General features: G+C 32.9%; 1 protein-coding gene across 3 annotated transcripts in view; it reads left to right on the top strand.

The window, feature by feature from the left end:
- The window catches only part of LOC140447543 (DAZ-associated protein 2), a 74,502-nt gene that overhangs the window by 12,272 nt on the left and 43,798 nt on the right, over positions 1-18,432 (top strand). The window contains exon 2 of one of the 3 annotated variants that reach the window (XM_072540249.1): positions 5,792-5,951. The exons of the other annotated variants lie outside the window; for them this stretch is intronic. The gene's annotated coding sequence lies outside the window, so the exon portion shown is untranslated. The remainder of the gene's footprint in view (positions 1-5,791; positions 5,952-18,432) is intronic. 3 annotated transcript variants of the gene reach the window in all.

The raw sequence follows: 18,432 nt of genomic DNA, 5'->3' as shown, positions 1-18,432 counted from the left end.
TAAAAGTTGTAGATCATAAAAAGTTATTTAATTTGTGAGTTTCAAAATTAAAATACATAAATAATTGACCGAGATAACTGCAAAAAACACTCATTTTTGCAATAATTGATAAATGTTATTAACTTTGTTTTTTTTAATAATTTCGTGGAATATAACTACTTGAAATTATGGCAATTAATGTGTTAATGAAGTGTGCTAAATCTTAGCTAGATCGACCAAATAGTCTGTAAGTTATTCAATTTGTTTATATCAGAGAGCGATTATTTAAACACCTGTTACTTGCTCAAACAGTGACTCTAGAGGTATTTAGCAGATCGAAATCGATTCTTTGAGGCTTCAATTTTAAAATAGATTAAAAAAATTTCAACATTTTATCAAATTCATTATTAAAAAACCGTTTGAAAAGGGACTTTTTAGCTTAAAAATATTTATCATAACTTCGATATTTTTCATGTCACATGCTTGTAAGCAGGTTCATTGAAAATATGGTAAAAAACACAATCTTTAAAAAAAGAACCTTTTATGACCAATAGGAACCAAGATAGTATTTTTTTCAAAATCATATTTCCATTGTTTATTAACATTAAGAGCTGAGAATTGAATAAGTTATAACTGAAGATCTTGATTTTATGATCTAATTTATAGATGGCATATACAGAGAAGATGTAAAAAGTTGTAACCCGTTAAAGTGATCGTACTCGTAAAATACCGCCACGTTAAAGTGGAGGGGAGAACTTTCCGAACTTCGTTTTTTAGAATGGAACTTCAAATTGAAGCGTGATGCAAACTCTTGGCTTCTACGGCGCGCAGAATATTCTTATTGTATATTTATGTAAATAATATACATTAATTAATGATATTTAAAATTTCTTACGAAATAATAGTAAAATTTAACTTTTTTATGGAAAAATTTAATTAGTTGATTTTTCTGGAATTCTTGCCATTTTTCTGTAAAATCACAGTTCTTATTATTTTATTGAGCTATATACAAGCTATACGCTCCCGAAGAAGCTGAAGCTGTTTTCATTTACACATCCTTTTTGTGTGGGGATCAGCCCATTCTGTGTTTGGTTTTACAGCTTATGGTGTGACTTCGCTGTTTCCATTTTTTCCATTGTTCTCTCTCGTTGATTGTCCTTCCTATACTTCTAGTTTCCATACTCCTTAAGTCTTCTTCTACTTGTTGTCTCCATCTCAGTTTAGGTCTGCCTCTGGTTATTTTACCTGGTGGTATTCATTCCAGTTATAACTCTTAACGGATTGCTCTTCTATCTTCTCATTATGTGTCCATACCATCTAATTATATGTGCTTTTATTGCTTTAACTATGTTCTCTTGACTCATCCATTCTTGTATTTCGTGATTCATCTATTGTCTTACATCCTCTTCGTTTTCCCTCTTTAGTCTCAGTATTTTTTCCATAATCTTCATCTCAAAAACTTTCAGTTGCTCTTCTTCTCTTGCTGTTAATGTAAATGTCTCTGCAGTATATACTACTATTGGTCTTACGGCCGTTTTGTAGATTTTCACTTTTGTGTTATCTCGAAGTTCTGCACATATTCCGTCTTCTTTTGCTGTTTTCCCCTTTTGAAGTTTGCATATTTTATCTTTCACTTCTGTATAGGTCAATTCTTCTTTTTCATCTTGCTCCGTGTTCATTATTGTTTCTCTTTCTTCTTTATCTGTTTCTTTATTGTTTCTCTTTCTTCTTTATCTGTTTCTTGATATATTTCTTCGAAATACTTCTACCATTTTTCTGCTTCTATAGCTATATTAGCCGTTTTCGGTTACCTAGTTTTAAGTATTGGTACAATGGATTTTAGTCGTCTTTTATTTTTTGTTTCTATCTCGTTCATAATTTGTTGTGGTTTTTGATTTTTTTTTTTCGATTTAAACAATTTCTTTGTCTTTTGCTTTTATTCTTTGTATTTTACTCGTTCTTCTTCTTTACTTGTGCTTAACCATTTCAATCTTGTTTTCTTCTTTTCTTCCTCTGCTAATTTGTACTCCTCGCCAAACCAATTATTTCTTCCCCTCATCTGGTTTCCAGAATTCCTGCAATAGGTATCTATCTTGTATTGTTTATGTTTCAATGTTTTTTGTCATTCTCTAATTTTTTTTTGTATTTTTCTTATTATTTTGGATATACGTGACTCATTTTACTCTTCGTTTGTATTGTCTATTTCCTTTCCATCCATCCATTCTTCTTTTTCTAGTTTTTTTGAGCATTTTCAATATGTCCAAAAGTAACTATGCTTTTTGCCTAATTTAGTTCTTAACATCTGACTTAACAAGAAATACTGTTGCAATGCGGAAGGCACCCACCTCCAATCAATTCGTTGAATGGTTGATACCTATCAATGCACAGTTTTCTTCTATTTTTTTTTTTTACTTTTTTGTACGTTCCCACATATCTGCACACACCTTCAACGTCGCAAAATATTTGACAGTCCTCCTATCTGTTATTTTTCTATCGCTTAGAGCAGCGGTGCCCAAACAGTCGATCGCGATCGACCGGCCGATCGCGACAGCTTCTGGAGTCGATCGCAAAAGAATTCAAAATTATTCAGGTCCTGATCGAAATATTCCCGGATTATTAGGCAATGTGACCGCGAGATGTTTGGCAAATGCTACCGATTGTTCTTTAGTTTCTGTTTCTTGTATAACAAGCTGCAGTGACGGAGCATTATGTCAGTCTTTATTAAATTACGTACGGACGAATATGCTTACAGTTGAAACTCAGTAATTACGCAACGTCATGCAAACAATTTGTGGATGATATTCAGTGCCATGCATCTACATCGAAAGCAAATTAGTGAGTTAAGAAAATTATTACTTTACAACTATTAGTATTAGATGCTTGATTAGATGCCTTAATTATATTTTATATTTATAAGCATTTACAATACGAGTATTTTCAGAAATCGACGTATTTTAGTATCTAGTGCTCAAGTCTAGTTGTAGTAGTCGGTAGTCGATCACTTGTTTTTAAAATATTTTGTGATAGATCGCAGACACTACAAGTTTGATCACCTCTGGCTTAGAGTAATTAAACAGTGATTAAAACTTCATTATACAAGTTTTTGTTATATTCAATATGTTTGCTGTATATCTTGCGTACAGTATTTCCTCTTTAACGTTCATTAAATGAATAAAAGGATCACTTACAATAATTGCAGTTTGTAACTTAATACACACTTTGTGGAAATTTCACCAAATACCGATGTCTATTTCCTTACAAAAACAACTGTTTTATACAACTTTTGTCACTTTATTGAGCTATTCCATTCTAAGTTCCATTCTAAAAAACGGAGCTCGGTCAGGTGGTATTTTACGAGTATTATCACTTTAACGAGTTATACCTTTTTACTTCTCGGTATATGCCATCTATAAATTGGAGAATAAAATTTAGATCTGTTCAATTTTGAGCTCTTAATGTTGATAAATAATGGAAATATGATTTTAAGAAAAAAAATTGCCATCTTGGTTCCTATGGTCATAGAAGGTTCTTTTTTTTTTAAGATTGTGTTTTTTCATCATCTTTTCAGTGATCTTGCTTACAAGCGCGTGACATAACAAAATATCAAAGTTATTATAAATGTTTATAAGTTAAAAAGTTAGCCCTTTTTCAAACGGTTTTTAAATAACAATTTTGATCAAATTTTGAAATTGATATCTTAAAATTGAATAACTTACAAACTATTTGGTCGATCTAGCTGAGATTTAGCGCACTTCAATAACTCATTAATTGCCATAATTACAAGTAGTTATAATATCATTATGCAAAAAACAAAGTTATTTAACATTTATAAATTACTGCAAAAATATGGGTTTTTTGCAATTATGTAGCCCAATTGTTTATGTATTTTAATTTAGAAATTCGTAAATTAAAAAACTTTTTAAGATCTACAACTTTTTGAACCATTTTTGTCTAAAATGTATAAAAAAACGTTTTATAGACTAAAATGAATTTTTCACTGTTTATCATTGTTTAAAAAAACAAAGCAAAATCAGCTGTACATCTTCAAGAATTTGTTATTAACTATCCCTCATTATACCTTCTAGAACCTTCAAAGACTTCTACAAGATTTTTTGAGATTGAAAAACTAAATGTTGAATTTGAAATTATATTTACTATAAAGAAGAGAAAATTTGAGTTTCTTGTCCACATATCTAGAGGCATAAGATATGAGCTCCTACAGCGTATAATGCAAGGAAAGATCGTTGGAAGAAGTGTGGCACGTTCTTGGCTGCGAAACCTTCGGGAATGGTTCGGAATGACCTCGGTCAAATTATTCCGTGCAGCGTTTCTAAAATAGCCATGTTGATCAGCAATACATTGTCAACTTCCTGATAGATCGAGGTTCTCGATAAAAAAGGTATAGTGGACTTCCATTCCGTCGTCATAAACTTTAATTGGTGATTTTTTCTGAGTATAAAACTACCCTTATTTCATCCCTGCCATTGCTCGGTATTACTAGAAATTTTATTTGGTCATTCTGATGTTAGATATTATCAAATTAATTCGTTAACGTAAGCATTTTGGTGCATAAAGAGACCCGAGGCTCAGGCCTAGACTTTGTCAACAAATTTTGCGTTTGTCTTCTTTTGCTTTAGTTCCATTGGGCAATTGTTACTATCACCACTGTAAAATGTATTCCTCCCCTTTTGATACAGGTATTTGAGACACTTTTTTTCCTTTTCCTTTTTTAATTTTGATGAAATTACATGAGTCGCTTTGAAAGATACACATTTTTGATTCTGCGTGAGCATCTGTGCTTACTTTTGCTTGTGATAGATCCTTTATGCTATGTACAATGCTCGTCGAAAGTCTTCCCCGAGTATATCTTCGAAACCCTAAAACTTACGTTTTTGGGTAACTGGGCTAAAGCAGCTGTTCATAGTTTTATGACTTTTCCGTGAAGGAATCATTAAAAAAGCGAGGGGAGCCATTTTGTAAAATTATTTTAAATAGGTTCATATGACAAGTAATAATACCTCATTTAAAAGTTCGTTTCAAGTTTTTTCAACCAGACTTCACGCAATTATCAATTTCAGCCTAAAAACCTCAAATAATTCATTTCAACTATAAATAAATTGCCACGTTTTATTTTTTTAACAGGATTCAGTAATGTAATCAATAAAAATTACCGACATTTTGTAAGATAATTTTGAACAAGGACTTGAAACGAGTTTTCAAATTATGTATTGCTTGCAATATGATCCCATTTAAAATTAACTTACAAAATGTTCTTAACTACTTCTAATTTTTTTTGTTTTTGAAATTGTAACGTTGAAATGATTGAATCTAATAAAAAAATATGAACAAATGCCCTGAAGAAATAATTCATCAACAAATAAATATGTTTAAGGTTTATGAATAGTTTAAGCTTTTTTGGTTAAAATTGGTAATTATGTAGGTATCGTTAAAACGAGTTTTTCGAATGATGTATTACTTGTCATAGAATGGAAGCAACATTGCTTTACAAAATGGCGCACATTCGCCACTTTTAATTCAGAAAATGGAACGGACTTACGACGCACACTGTAGAGTCTACCATACATGACTCATTTAGTAGATTTGACTTATAGACTGGGACGAATCATGTTTGATTTTGATGTAGACTGTTTTTAATTCATAATCCGTAATATATTTAGGTATGTTTTTTAATAATATTTAAATTCTAGTTTGATTGGAACACGCCTTTGCACTTTGAACAATATAAATGCTCACACAAAATGTACTATTATGATTGCACTAAATTTCGTAACTGTATTTCATCTTATTTCAGTTGAATAACGTCAAACTAGCGAACTGAAGAGAGTACCAAAGACAATTCTTAGAAAACGACTTGAACAAATCAAAACTTTCGTGGTGCTTTAATAAATTTAAAGTTGCGATTTGCCGAGACTAGTTTAAAGAGATAATCAGAAATATCTTCAAAATAATAGGTATTTTAATGTATTAAATTTATAGTAGTTATAAAATTCAAAATCATCATTATACAGAGAGTTTTTCACAACAAATTTTACATAATAAAATCTTTAAATAATTTAAACAAAATGTTTTCTAAAATATTAATGATATAGATTTATATCATAGCAAAGAGTAAAAGCTATTCTTTCGAAATTTTACAAAAATTATTAACTAGTCATGATTTCAGTGGTAAAGCCATCTCCAACAAAAGCATTGTCATGACTTCATCAATTTTGTGAACATTTTAAGAACATTAGTTTTTTTATAATATAATTAAAAAAATTAATTTTGATCTAACATCGCACACTATATAACGTGACTATATCAGAGTGGTTAATGGTATACAATATAAATCTCCAACTAGTTCATAGTTTTTTGAACGAATTCTTTACATGTAGTATTTTTTCATTCAGTTGGTAAAAATGGCATCCCTAGTATATGACGCGAATGATCCATGTGAAGCTGTGATCAATAATCCATAATTGTACCTGTTAGAAGTTTCTCTTCTTAGCTATTTCTACATTTTCCTCACATTTGATTAATAATATAACATAAAACAAAACTCTGTTTTTAGTTTCTACGTAATCTCATTAGAGAATCCAGAGGAGTTTTATTTCTCTTTACCTCGCTCAATATCCATAAGAAACAGTAACAGTGAACTCCCATATCTATTTGTTGGTTGGGAATTAGAACTGCATTTTAAACATGATTAATTTCTAAAATTTCGAGTAGGTCTAGTATTTTTAATTGTCTTTTTGTTGTTTATGCACAATTTCATAGTTAATCTTAAATTCATTATTTTCTGTTATCGAATGCTTCGCATATGCAGAATGCAAAACACCCAACAATTATTTGTGTAAATATCGCAAAATTATATATAGGTCGAACAGCAAGAAGTTGCAAAAACGGATAACTGAACATAGAACCAGTTTTGTCAATGCTAAAAACAATTTTACGTACACGAAACTATTTATTAACTAAAAAATTATTAACTTTGAAGTTCCATATAACCAACCAAAAAAAAAGTATAAAACCAGACTTATAATAATTCTCAATGAACCAATATACAGTGCTAGCCAAACATTCCTTTCCCCCTCGTATCTTTTAAACGGTTATACTTATAATAGTGAAATTTGAAGCAGGAAATAAACGGACGTAGGCTTCCCGACTAATCATAACAGGTGACGTAATAGTGACAGGTGACGTTGCAGAGCCGTTGTGACCGATATTTTTAAATGGAACCTTATTTCAAGTGATATCTCGTTTGAAAGGTATTGAATATACCTATTCAATCATACTAATTTTGTTTTTTTTATGATCAACTTTCTAAAATTACGAAAATGAAACATTTTGTCGTTTTCTTCGCTATCTTCACTTCCATCCCCATTTTTAGTTTCATAAGGGTCACCTTCATCTACTTGCCATTGTAAAACAGCTTCCTCAGCTACATGTTCTCCGGAATTATTATGTATTGTCCTATAGAAATCAGTAACTTCCAACTCTTCCAAATCTATGTCTGCATCTTGGCCATCAAACAAATTCTTCCAACCATTTTTTAATGTTTACTCTTTCACCTCCTTTCACCATGCTTCAGCAAAATTAAAAATTGTTGATTTTAAATTGTAAGACCTTGAGTTTTGCAAGGTACGCTGCCCTCTAGTATCTTCTGCATTATCTTCAACGTGCAATACAACCATTACTTTGTCTAAAAACTTTCTGCGATATATTCGTTTGGTTGTCAAAATTATTCCCTGATCCGTGGGTTGAATAAGCGATGTTGCATTTTTTGGCAAAAACATACAGCTAAAGTTGCCATCTTCTAAACGTAGAATATTTTCAGAGTGGTGAGCAGGATCGTTGTCTAAAAGCAATAAACATTTTACCTCTTCTGGCGATATTCCCAATTTGTTCTCTTGAAATTTTCGCACTGAAGATACAAATTCTTGGAAAAACCAATTTTTGAAAATATCTGAGGTGAACCATGCCTTCTTAGAGCTATAATATGAAATGTTCTATTTCTTCTTTTGGTGCACTTGAAACTTCGTCGTAAATTAATTTTTTCATGATTCCATGCCTTTTGCGAAAGCGCCAGAGCCATCCATCACTTGCTCTGAATGGTATGTCCATATCATTTGCTAATTTAAATGCAGCAGATTTCAATTCGACTGCCCGGACTGGGACCCCACTAGAACGTTGTTGGCCGTACCATTTTAAGATTGCTTCTTCCAGTGAAGTTTCACGACTCACGAGTCAATTTCTTTCGTTTTCTGAGATTGTTGTTCTCTCCTACATCACACATTAATGCAAATTTATTTATTTTGCTTTTGTTTTTTTTTTACAGACGTTCCAGACTCCAACTTTTGTATAATCTCTAGTTTTTGATTGATCGTTAGATTGATTATTTTCCGTTTGTCTATATTTAAAGAGTAGGATTGCGAAAATTTTAACTTATTTTACTGGCTTACACTAAATGTGTTCATTCACAACGAATAAACAAGTCAAACTGCTGTAGAGGTGCGTGAATCCCCGGCCAGTTTGGTAAACACTCATATTATAATCATAGAAACCTACGCGTTATTATATTAGTAGATACATTGTTATGTTTATGATAAAATATTATGTTTCTCTTACAGACGCTTTTTTTATTTATTTATTTTTCAGCAAAAAAATATATACATATCACTATTAGAAATGTGTCTTCTCATGCTAAATACTAAATACAGCGTAGTATGGGACGGGTTAAACATGTATAATATTAACAGTACGTTTTTATTTTTTTTTTACATTTGATCGGATTTTTTGTCCGTTATATCCGAACTCCGTTAAATAGAGGTCCGTTATATCGAGGTTTTACTGTATTGATTTAATTTATTTATCAAAATTAGCTTAAACCGAAACAAAATCAGTATGATTGAATAGATATTTTCAATACCTTTCAAAAGAGATATGAGGTCACTTGCCATAAGATCCAATTTAAAATGATCGGTCCCAGTGGCTCTGTAACGTCATATGTGACTATTACATCATCTGCTATGACTAGTTGAGAAGCCTACATCCGTTTATTCCCTCCCTTCAAATTTGACTATTATAAGTATAACAGTTCAAAAGATAGGAGGGGGGGAGGGGACTTTTGGCTAGCACTGTATATTTGAAGGTCACTGGAAGAATGGATTCAGTATTCACTTACTGTGGTAAAAGCTTAAGTTTTTTGGACTGGATTCTGGAAAGAAGTTTGCACTTCAACCGAATTGTCAACTACTTTTCGTGAAGAATAACAACTTTCAATTATACTATTTTTTTTTTTAATAAAAAAATTGAAAGTGTTTTACAAAAATTGATAAACGTTTTTCGTATAAAACAAACACTTATACAATACCAGGCACAAAAAATAAAACTAATAATAAGAGAGAAGAAAAAGTAAAAAATGCTAACACTTACTTTGAAATGCAATTGTTTACATTGAAATAAAATTTTATTTATAAAGAAAGACTGAAACACTAATCAGGTAGAGGTTGATCTAATGCAGGTGGATCTAATCAGAAGTTGTACCAAGAATACTAGGTCCGTCCCAAAATATTCACCCTTTGTTCATAACTTCGTGTCAAAACGTTTCAGTGAGTTTGTGTGGTATGAGTGTAATCAGTAACTATTCACGAACTTGTAGACTGCAGTTGCAAACTAGAAGTATCTAGTTTATAATAGCATGCTTTTGTTTACATTGTGCATTTTGTGTTCATCGATTTCTGTTATCTGTTAGGACTGCGAGCAACGAATTTCCATAAAGTTTTGCTTCAAACTTGAGAAGGTTTTGAGGAAACTATTCAAAAGATGCCAAAGTTCTTTGGAGATGAATGTATGAGCAAAACATAGCGTAAAAAATGATTCAATAACTTTAAAAATGACCGAATGTGGAGTTAACCTGCATTCTGGTTGATCTTCCAGTACAACACTGGAAGTTTTGAGACTTACAATTGAGAAAAATCGTCGTTTGACTGTGCGCGAGATAGAAAGCTAACTTGGAATTACAAAAAAATGGATCGTTACATATGCGGATCCGTGCATTTTCGATTAAGATTCCGAAACAAAACAATAGTCTTCACATTAGAAGCCTCCATTCCAGTGTCTTGTTGATTATTTTTTTCGATCATGTAGGTGTCGTGCACCATTAATAAGCTTCAAGCTATCAGACAATATTCTCAAAAGATTGCATTGCAGTAAGAAGAGAACTCTCATGAAGAAGCGTTTCCAAAATTAAAAATGTTTAAAGGACATTTAGATAATATGGAGGCATCAATTGATATCACTCCTAGATTTCTCCTATTATACACATTCTTAATTTTATTTTGTTTTTGCCATTTTAAAGTTGGCATGTACTGGATCGGGATGAGACGGTCGGTCGGAATTATTCAAAAAACATTACCATTGATTTCCCTTGTAATGTGCATATGTGGTCGTCACGGTTAGGACAGGACGATCCGGACTCTTCGCGGTCCTCGAAAAGTCCGAAAGAAAGATTTTCAGGTCATCCCGACATGACGTACCGATGACCCATCATCTGTTCTGGCAGAGCGCGAAGTAATCGGTACGGATTTTCTGCCGTTTCTGTTGAGCTGTTCAAGTGATTGATATAATGAATGTCTGTAAACTAATTATGTTGGTGTAGAACTACCCTGAACTGTACAATTTGCTGCATCTGGAATACTTTATTCTCTCCTTAGGGCCTGTTGGTTCTATGATATTTGTCAGTTTTTTTAATTCCCTATTCAGAACATTTAAAAGTTCTTCAAATATCATGTTGATCATCTGAAAGTAGTGGAAGAACTTGCAATCATCTACTAACATAAAACTTACAATAATTTCTCAACTTAACATTTTTTGCCAACACTCAACAACAACATTCAACAAAAGTTCTCCCAGCACTCTTAGCACAAAAGCTAGGAAGAGATCAGTTCCTATCGACCGACCGTCCCGACACAGCTTTACATATCCATCTAAGCATTCTATTTTCCGAACATGCGTTAGTTGTTCCTCTTTCATATTAACTGTCGTAACATTCAGAAAACTTAAAACTTATTACTTTTCAGAATCATTTCATCCTCCAAAGTTAACATTTTATTTGTAGTGGTAACTGAATCTTTAAGTCATCATTACAAATACTGCGTTTTTGTCCTATATATAAGGTTCTTGAACTCCTAAGTAGAGCATAGAGCTTCAGTGAAAACGCGCCATCGGGTTCTATTTTGCGCTAAGGCCTTCACCTCATTCCAAGACTTTCCTTGGCCTCTTATCTCGTCCATGATGGATCTTCTCCAAGTTTGTACTGGGTGACCTCTTTTTCTTTTCCCTTGGGGATTCCACTCTAGGGCAGTCTTTGCGATACTGGAACTATTTTTTCGGAGTGTGTGACCGATCCAGCCCCACTTTCTGGACTTAATTTCATTTTGTACCCTCTTTTGTTCGGTCAGGTGTAGCAGATCTTCGTTTCTGATGGTGTTAGACCTGCAGTTTGTCTGTGAGGGTGTTTGTCACTTTCCAGGTTTCACATCCGTAGAGTAGAACAGACATGACATTTGATCGGAATATTCGCATCTTTGTCCTTGTAGTATACTCGCCAGATCTCCAAACAGGGTTGAGCGTGCTGAAAGCTTGTTGGGCTTTTCGTATCCTTATACGAATATCGTCTTCTGTACCTCTGTTTTCTGTTACGACACTTCCATATACATAAAGTATAGATATATTCCAGATACGTAAAGTTTTCCACATTTTCAATCTGCATATTGTCGATAGTAAATAGCGTGTTGTTCTTTTGCATTTATTCTCATGGACTTGGTTTTACTAATATTGATTTTCAAACCTATTTTATTGGCTTCAGTGGAAAGTGTTTCCAATTGGTAAGCCAGATCTTGGAACCTTTAACCTAATAGGCAGATATCGTCCGCGTATTCTAAATCGTTTAGGCGTGTGGTTAACGTCCATTGTATCCCTCTTGTGTCGGAGTCTAGTTTGGAGAGAACATAGTCTATAGCTATGTTAAGAAGAAACGGAGAAAGCACGCATCCCTGTCTAACTCCAGTAAGTACGTCGAATTCGTCACTGTTGATCCCATTGTGTGTCACGCTGTATTTCGCATCAGTATATAGTGACTTTATAATAGAAATTAATCAACCGATTGTTCCATTTTGTTTTTGTCCTACTAAGTTTTAAACTTTTTTGCTCAAAAGCTTGTCTCCACTGTTCCAGTTTTTGTTTTAAATCCCTTTCAGTATTTCCTGTTACCACTACATCATCAGCATATATTAAGCAATAGGGAATGTTACCTTGTAGTTTCCCTATTACTTGATCCAACGCTAATGGAAATAAATAAGGACTGAGTACTGAGCTCTGAGGCAGTCCTAGTTTCACATGAAATTATCATTCTCTCCCACACCTGTCCTAACACTAGTTGTTACTCCCTCATGCATGTCTTCACATGCTCACCGCGAACTTCGGAAATCTATCATATGCTTTCTTAGGATCAATGCATATCATATGAGCTCTTGTTTTTTTTTTATTCCTGTATTTTTCTATCAGTTGCCTTATAATGAAAATTGCCTTATTTCAGTTGTTGTTTATTTGCCTTGCATGAATCCAAACTCATTTTCGGTTTCTGTACGTATCAGTCAATCAATTACTCTCTCCCAAGTTTTCATGGTGTGACTAAGTAGTTTTATGGACCTAGTGTTCATGCATTGTTGTATATCTTGGTTTGTTTTTGTAAATAAGTAGTAATATACTGTCTCCCCCATTCGCCTGGCATTTGTCCCACTTCCATAATTCTATTAAACAAGCCTCTGAGCTCGCTTCTTCCTGTCTCACTTCCACAGGGATGTCATCTGGTCCAAGTGATTTACCTTGCTTTATTTTATGACGTGCTTGAACAACTTCGTTGGTTAATTTAGTGACCATTGCTGTTATTGTTTCTGTTAGCTCAACTGGTTTTCTATCAAATTCTTCATTTAATAACAGTAAAGTACTTTTCCTTCCCTTTTTGACATACTTTTCTTGAAGTAGTATTTTAATAGTTTCGTCTAGGATACATGTGATTAAAATCATTTGCTTTCTTTGCTCTTTGTTTGGCTACTTTATATATCTTTGCTTCGCTCTCCCTGTTGATCGTATAGATTTGATTACGCTTCTGCTTTAACTTTTGCTACTGCCACTTTCGCTTCCTTTTTGGCCACCGTATAGTGTTGAGGATCTGTGTCCTACCTATATTCTTGTCACTGTTTATACGGTTTTCTTCTTTATTTTTTCTTGAACTTCTTTTGATCATCAACAGTTTTTCTTAAGTTTTCCAATTATTTCAATAGGAATATCTATAATAATACTAGCCATATTCCTCCAAATTGTATTAAAACTTCCAATCATGTTTCAGTTCATTTTACCATATACAGGGTTAATTACGCAATTGAACTGTTACCTATTCAAACGACCATGATTTTTTTTTTATGAAATTATTTTTTATTGATTCAAATGACAAAAATGTATGAAAATAATCAAAATTTCAGAATCCACTCACTTTAGCTCGATTTGGCCACCTTTTGCCTTGACTATGATCTTCAAACGATCAAAAAACGAGTTGCATGCTGCACCAATGTGATCTTCCGGTATGTTGGACCATTCAAGTTTAATGACTTTCTTCAGCGCATCCATACTGGCATATTTTTTAGTCCTCACCTTGTTCTCCAAAATGGATCAGATGGAATAGTCCATCGGATTTGCGTCTGGCGAATTCGAAAGCCATGGTGTGGATGAAATGAAGTTTGAAACATGGTTTTTTAACCATTCTTGGTTCACACTAGCTTTATGAGACTGTGCCGAGTCTTGTTGGAACGTCCATGGTCTACAACCGAAATGTTTGCGTGCCCACAGCTCTAAAGCAGCTTCTAAAACATTTTCCCGATAATAAGTTGCATTGACTTTGACACCAGATTCTATAAAAACGATTGAAGAGCGTCCATCGGCGGTTACAGCTGCCCATACCATTACTTGAGATGGGAAATTACTTCGGGTGGCCGTTCGTAAGCTCAAACTTTCGTAGGTGCGTTCGGTCAAGTAAACACGATCATTTTGAGAGTTTATGAACTGCTCAATAGCGAAATTTTTCTCATCAGAGAACACTATGTTCGGAAACTCGCCACGTTCGCGCAGGCGTAACAACTCTTTTGCTCTTTCAAACCGAACTTTTTTTTGATTTGGTGTAAGATTGTGTGGTTTTTGGAACTTGTAAGGCTTGACCTTGAGCTCCTTTTTCAATATTCGTTGCATGCTTCGCTGGGATATTTTCAGTTCTTTGTCCATTTGATTACCACTACGACGTGGATTTCGCTCAAGTCGAGCCTTCACTTTCTGAACCATTTTAGGTGATTTGCTTTTTTTTCGTCCACCACCATAGCGTTTGGCAATGCTACCAGTATCATTATAACGAGTTATGGTGCGATACACAAACATTTTATTCACTTTGAGGTGTTTGAGCTGACGAAAAATAGCTGGTTGTGATTTTCCAGCCAAATATAACGCAATCACACTTTTACGTTTAAATTCCATTGCAAATAACTTTTGTTGTATGTATAAAACTTAAAATGCAAATGCTTTTGACGGCTTATAAACATACTGAAGTGTTATCAGGCCAACTTTGACGTAGCCGTCATTATCGATTTGCCAGATATATCGATGTGAAGTTGGTAACAGTTCAATTGCGTAACCCTGTACAAAAAAAGGAAAAACATAAATATTTTGTAATGTAATTTATTTTCCGATCCAAAGTAACTAGGTTAACAATAGGATTACCATAACCTTAAAATTTCAACATTCGTAGTAAATATCTTATACATATTCTTACTTCACAAATTCAAGAATAAATAATATTAATCGCACAGAATGAACATTCATAACCAAAAGTTCTTATTTATTCTTCAAACAATTTAAAAAACCAGTATTACCAACTTCTTGTGTGATAAATACCCACAAATTAGAAATGTTTGGAAAGGTTTTTAAAATTCCCACCCATTGTGACGTCAGACTTCGGTAGTCCATAATGTCGGATTTCATAGTTTCGTTCATAGAGTGACGTCACCAAGTGAGTTAGGTTCATGAGATTTTAAAAGGCCAATACACCATAGTCAAATTATTATAAGCATATACTAACTAAAATGTTAAGCAGGTTGATAACAAGGCGCTTGTTGGTCAAATCAATGATTATTTCCATGAAAATTCAAATAGAGCAAAATGCACCGAAGTTTTTACGACGCTAAATCATGTAGAGTCGTTTGATTAGTATTTTATGACTGTAATTCTACTAAAACCTTAGTAGAATTACACAGTTTGTTTGAATTCGTATAAAACATTTTTTAGATCGATTGAAATTTATGACTTGACAATAAAATATCTACGTAATAACATTTTTGTACTGTTTGTTTCCGAAATGAAATAATTGTTGTGAATAACTCCCACATTGCATGCGTAGGTATAGTACAATACAATGCATGAGATCTTTATTTTTATTAATTTATTTCGTTTTTAGAACCGAAATCTCGAAATTTAAATTCAAATAAAAATATACGGTGTATTTTTGCTTTGATTTTTTTTTCTGTTTTATTTTTATAATTTTCGTATATTTATTTCCGAAATAAAGTTATTTCAGTTCTCGATAGGTACGCAAAAGTCAAATCTTGGACTACGTGCAGAAACTCGTAATAGATTTCTTATGATTGAAAACAAGATTTGACTTTCTATACATATTTCTCATCGCATGCTGATTTATTTGAAAAACGTTAAAAATAGATTTCATTTACTTGTTCCTAAAAATCTTGTAAGGTAAGATGTAGTTTCCAGTTTTTTAATTGCAGTTTTCGTAATACTATAGTGTTCCTTAAATTGCGCACACGTTGTTAAATATAGTAGGTGAAGATACGTTTTTCTGTCCCAAAAGGTAAAAAATATAAAGATGTGATAAAAAATTTCATAAAATATAGGTAAAAATGAAATATTGTACAAAGACAATTTTGAACTTGATTTTTAATATTTAAAGTTGTAGAACTTGTGTTCTTTTATAGTTGGTCTGTTACTATTTCTAGTTACTTTAGATCACTTCTTCTAGTTTCTGTTTTACTTCAAACGAGGAATGATCTTTTATTACTTCTTCTGTCAGAGATATTCTCTTTTCTTATTATTCCTTAACGGAGGTAGAATTTCAGATAAAACTACACACAATGTTTTTCCCCGTTCCTGTTTTCAACACTGCTATTATGCTGTCATTAAAGACGACTGGACTCAAAGTTTGGTTCTGCTTATCGTGGACAAATCTCGATTATATAAAACTTTTTCTTTAAGTTGGTATTTGCTTGTTAAAAAAAACGACTGGTCTATCCTATGAATGGCATTTTTAATAAAACAATCATCTAGCTAGACTTTTAGATTTTTTCCTCCCTGGTCTCGGTTTGGGTGAATTTATACCAGCCGATTTGTCTCCTTTTAACACTTTAAATATAGTTGATTTTCCATATCCTATTGCTGTGGACAACATTTAAAACTCTACTATCAACGATATTAGAAAGATTTTGTTGCCGAAAATAATTATCGTAGACATTTAGTATAACAATCTTTTCATTGCGTTATAAATGGTCCATTTTTAATTTTTTGACTCGTCAATAGTCAGTTGATTCCATATTCGATAAAATAACTCACTATTAACTATCACAAAAATCACACTATATTAATATCAAATCTCTTTATTCGCTTACAATTGACTGGAGAAAACTATTCTGATTATAATAACCGAAGCCCAACAATTTAATGCAATTTCTTGATGTATAGTTATGACCTGTCTACTTATGACATCGCCCATTATTCTAACAATACCCGGTAAAACACGTTTTAGGCTATATAAATAATGAGCACACTTGTTATGTTACTTTTAAAATATAGTATAATTCTTATTCTCCTGCATGGTGTTTGATTAGTTTTCTTCTTCATCAGTGATCTATGTATAACCCGATATATAGGTATTATCAAGTGCGTCTTCAGCACCTTTATTTGGGTTTTTTAGACATTATGTTCTCTGTTGTTCACTACTTGTGTTTCTCCAGAATAATTTCCCTTGGAATGAGTATCTGTTTATTAGACTTTTTATCTTATTCTTTAAGTGCCGTCTCCCGATCGGAGGTTGGATATCATCATCACTATCTTGACTCTATCTTCTGCTGCTCTGAAGAGTTCTATAGAACTGCATTTAAACCAGTCCCTTAAATTCTTCAACCGTGACACTCTCCTTCTTCCTATACTCCTTCCTCCTCTTATCTTTCCCTGTATTATCAGCCTTAGCAGTTCATATCGCTGTCCCCTCATTACGTGTCCCAGATATTGTAACTTTCTTATTTTTATTGTGTTTATTACTTCGCATTCTTTGCCCATTTCTCACAATACTTCCGTGTTAGTTTCCTTCTGTCCATGCTACTCTAAGCATCCTCCTGTAACACCAGATTTCAAAGGACTGTAACTTATTTATGTATTTTTGCTTTAATGTCCAGCTTTCAAGTCCATATTGCAGTATCGAAAACACGTAGTAGTTTGTTTTCTTTGTTATTATCATGTATTTGGTCTTTTTTATATTCATTTTTAGTCCATATTTTTCACAGAAACTGTTTGTTTTGTTTAGCAGTAATTGGAGTTGTTCAGCAGAGCTTGCCATAATCACGGTGTCATTTGCATATCTTAAGTTGTTAATAGATCTTCCGTTAATTGTTATTCCTTCACTTTGAGATAGTAATGCTTCATCAAAAATGGTTTCACTATATACATTAAATAGTCATAATACTATCTGGGGACATAATACATCCCTGCCTAACTCCTCTCCTGATTTCAATTTCTGGACTGGGTTTGTTATCTATTACGATTTGTGCTCTTTGATTCCAGTAGAGGTTTGTTATTATTCGTATGTCAATATGGTCTATGTTTTTTGTCTTTAATTTGGACTAATTTGTCATGTCTTACTTTGTCAAATGCTTTTTCAAAATCAACGTAACAAACATGCATTTTTGAGCTAACACATTAAAAGCAAATAACGCTTCTCTGGTTCCTAGTCCGTTTCTGAACCCAAACTGACTATCATCTATTCCATCTTCCAGTTTTTTATTTATACGACCATGTGTTATTTTTAGGAATAATTTGAGAATGTGACTTATTAGTGATATTGTTCTGTATTCACTGCAATATTTAGCGTTTGTCTTTTTAGGGATAACACAAAGAGTGGAGAGTAACCATTGTTTCGGTATGTGTCCCGTTTTGTATACTGAGTTAAATAATTCTACTATAATGTCTAAGGTTTCATCATTTATGCATTTTAAGGTTCCTATAGGGATTTGGTCTGGACCTATTGCTTTACCATTTTTTATATATACTCATAAATGTATATTTTTT

Source organism: Diabrotica undecimpunctata, chromosome 8 (genome assembly GCF_040954645.1).
Source record: "Diabrotica undecimpunctata isolate CICGRU chromosome 8, icDiaUnde3, whole genome shotgun sequence".
Taxonomy (NCBI): domain Eukaryota; kingdom Metazoa; phylum Arthropoda; class Insecta; order Coleoptera; family Chrysomelidae; genus Diabrotica; species Diabrotica undecimpunctata.
The sequence above is the reverse complement of the archived record's forward strand: the minus strand, read 5'-3'. Positions and strand labels throughout refer to the sequence as shown.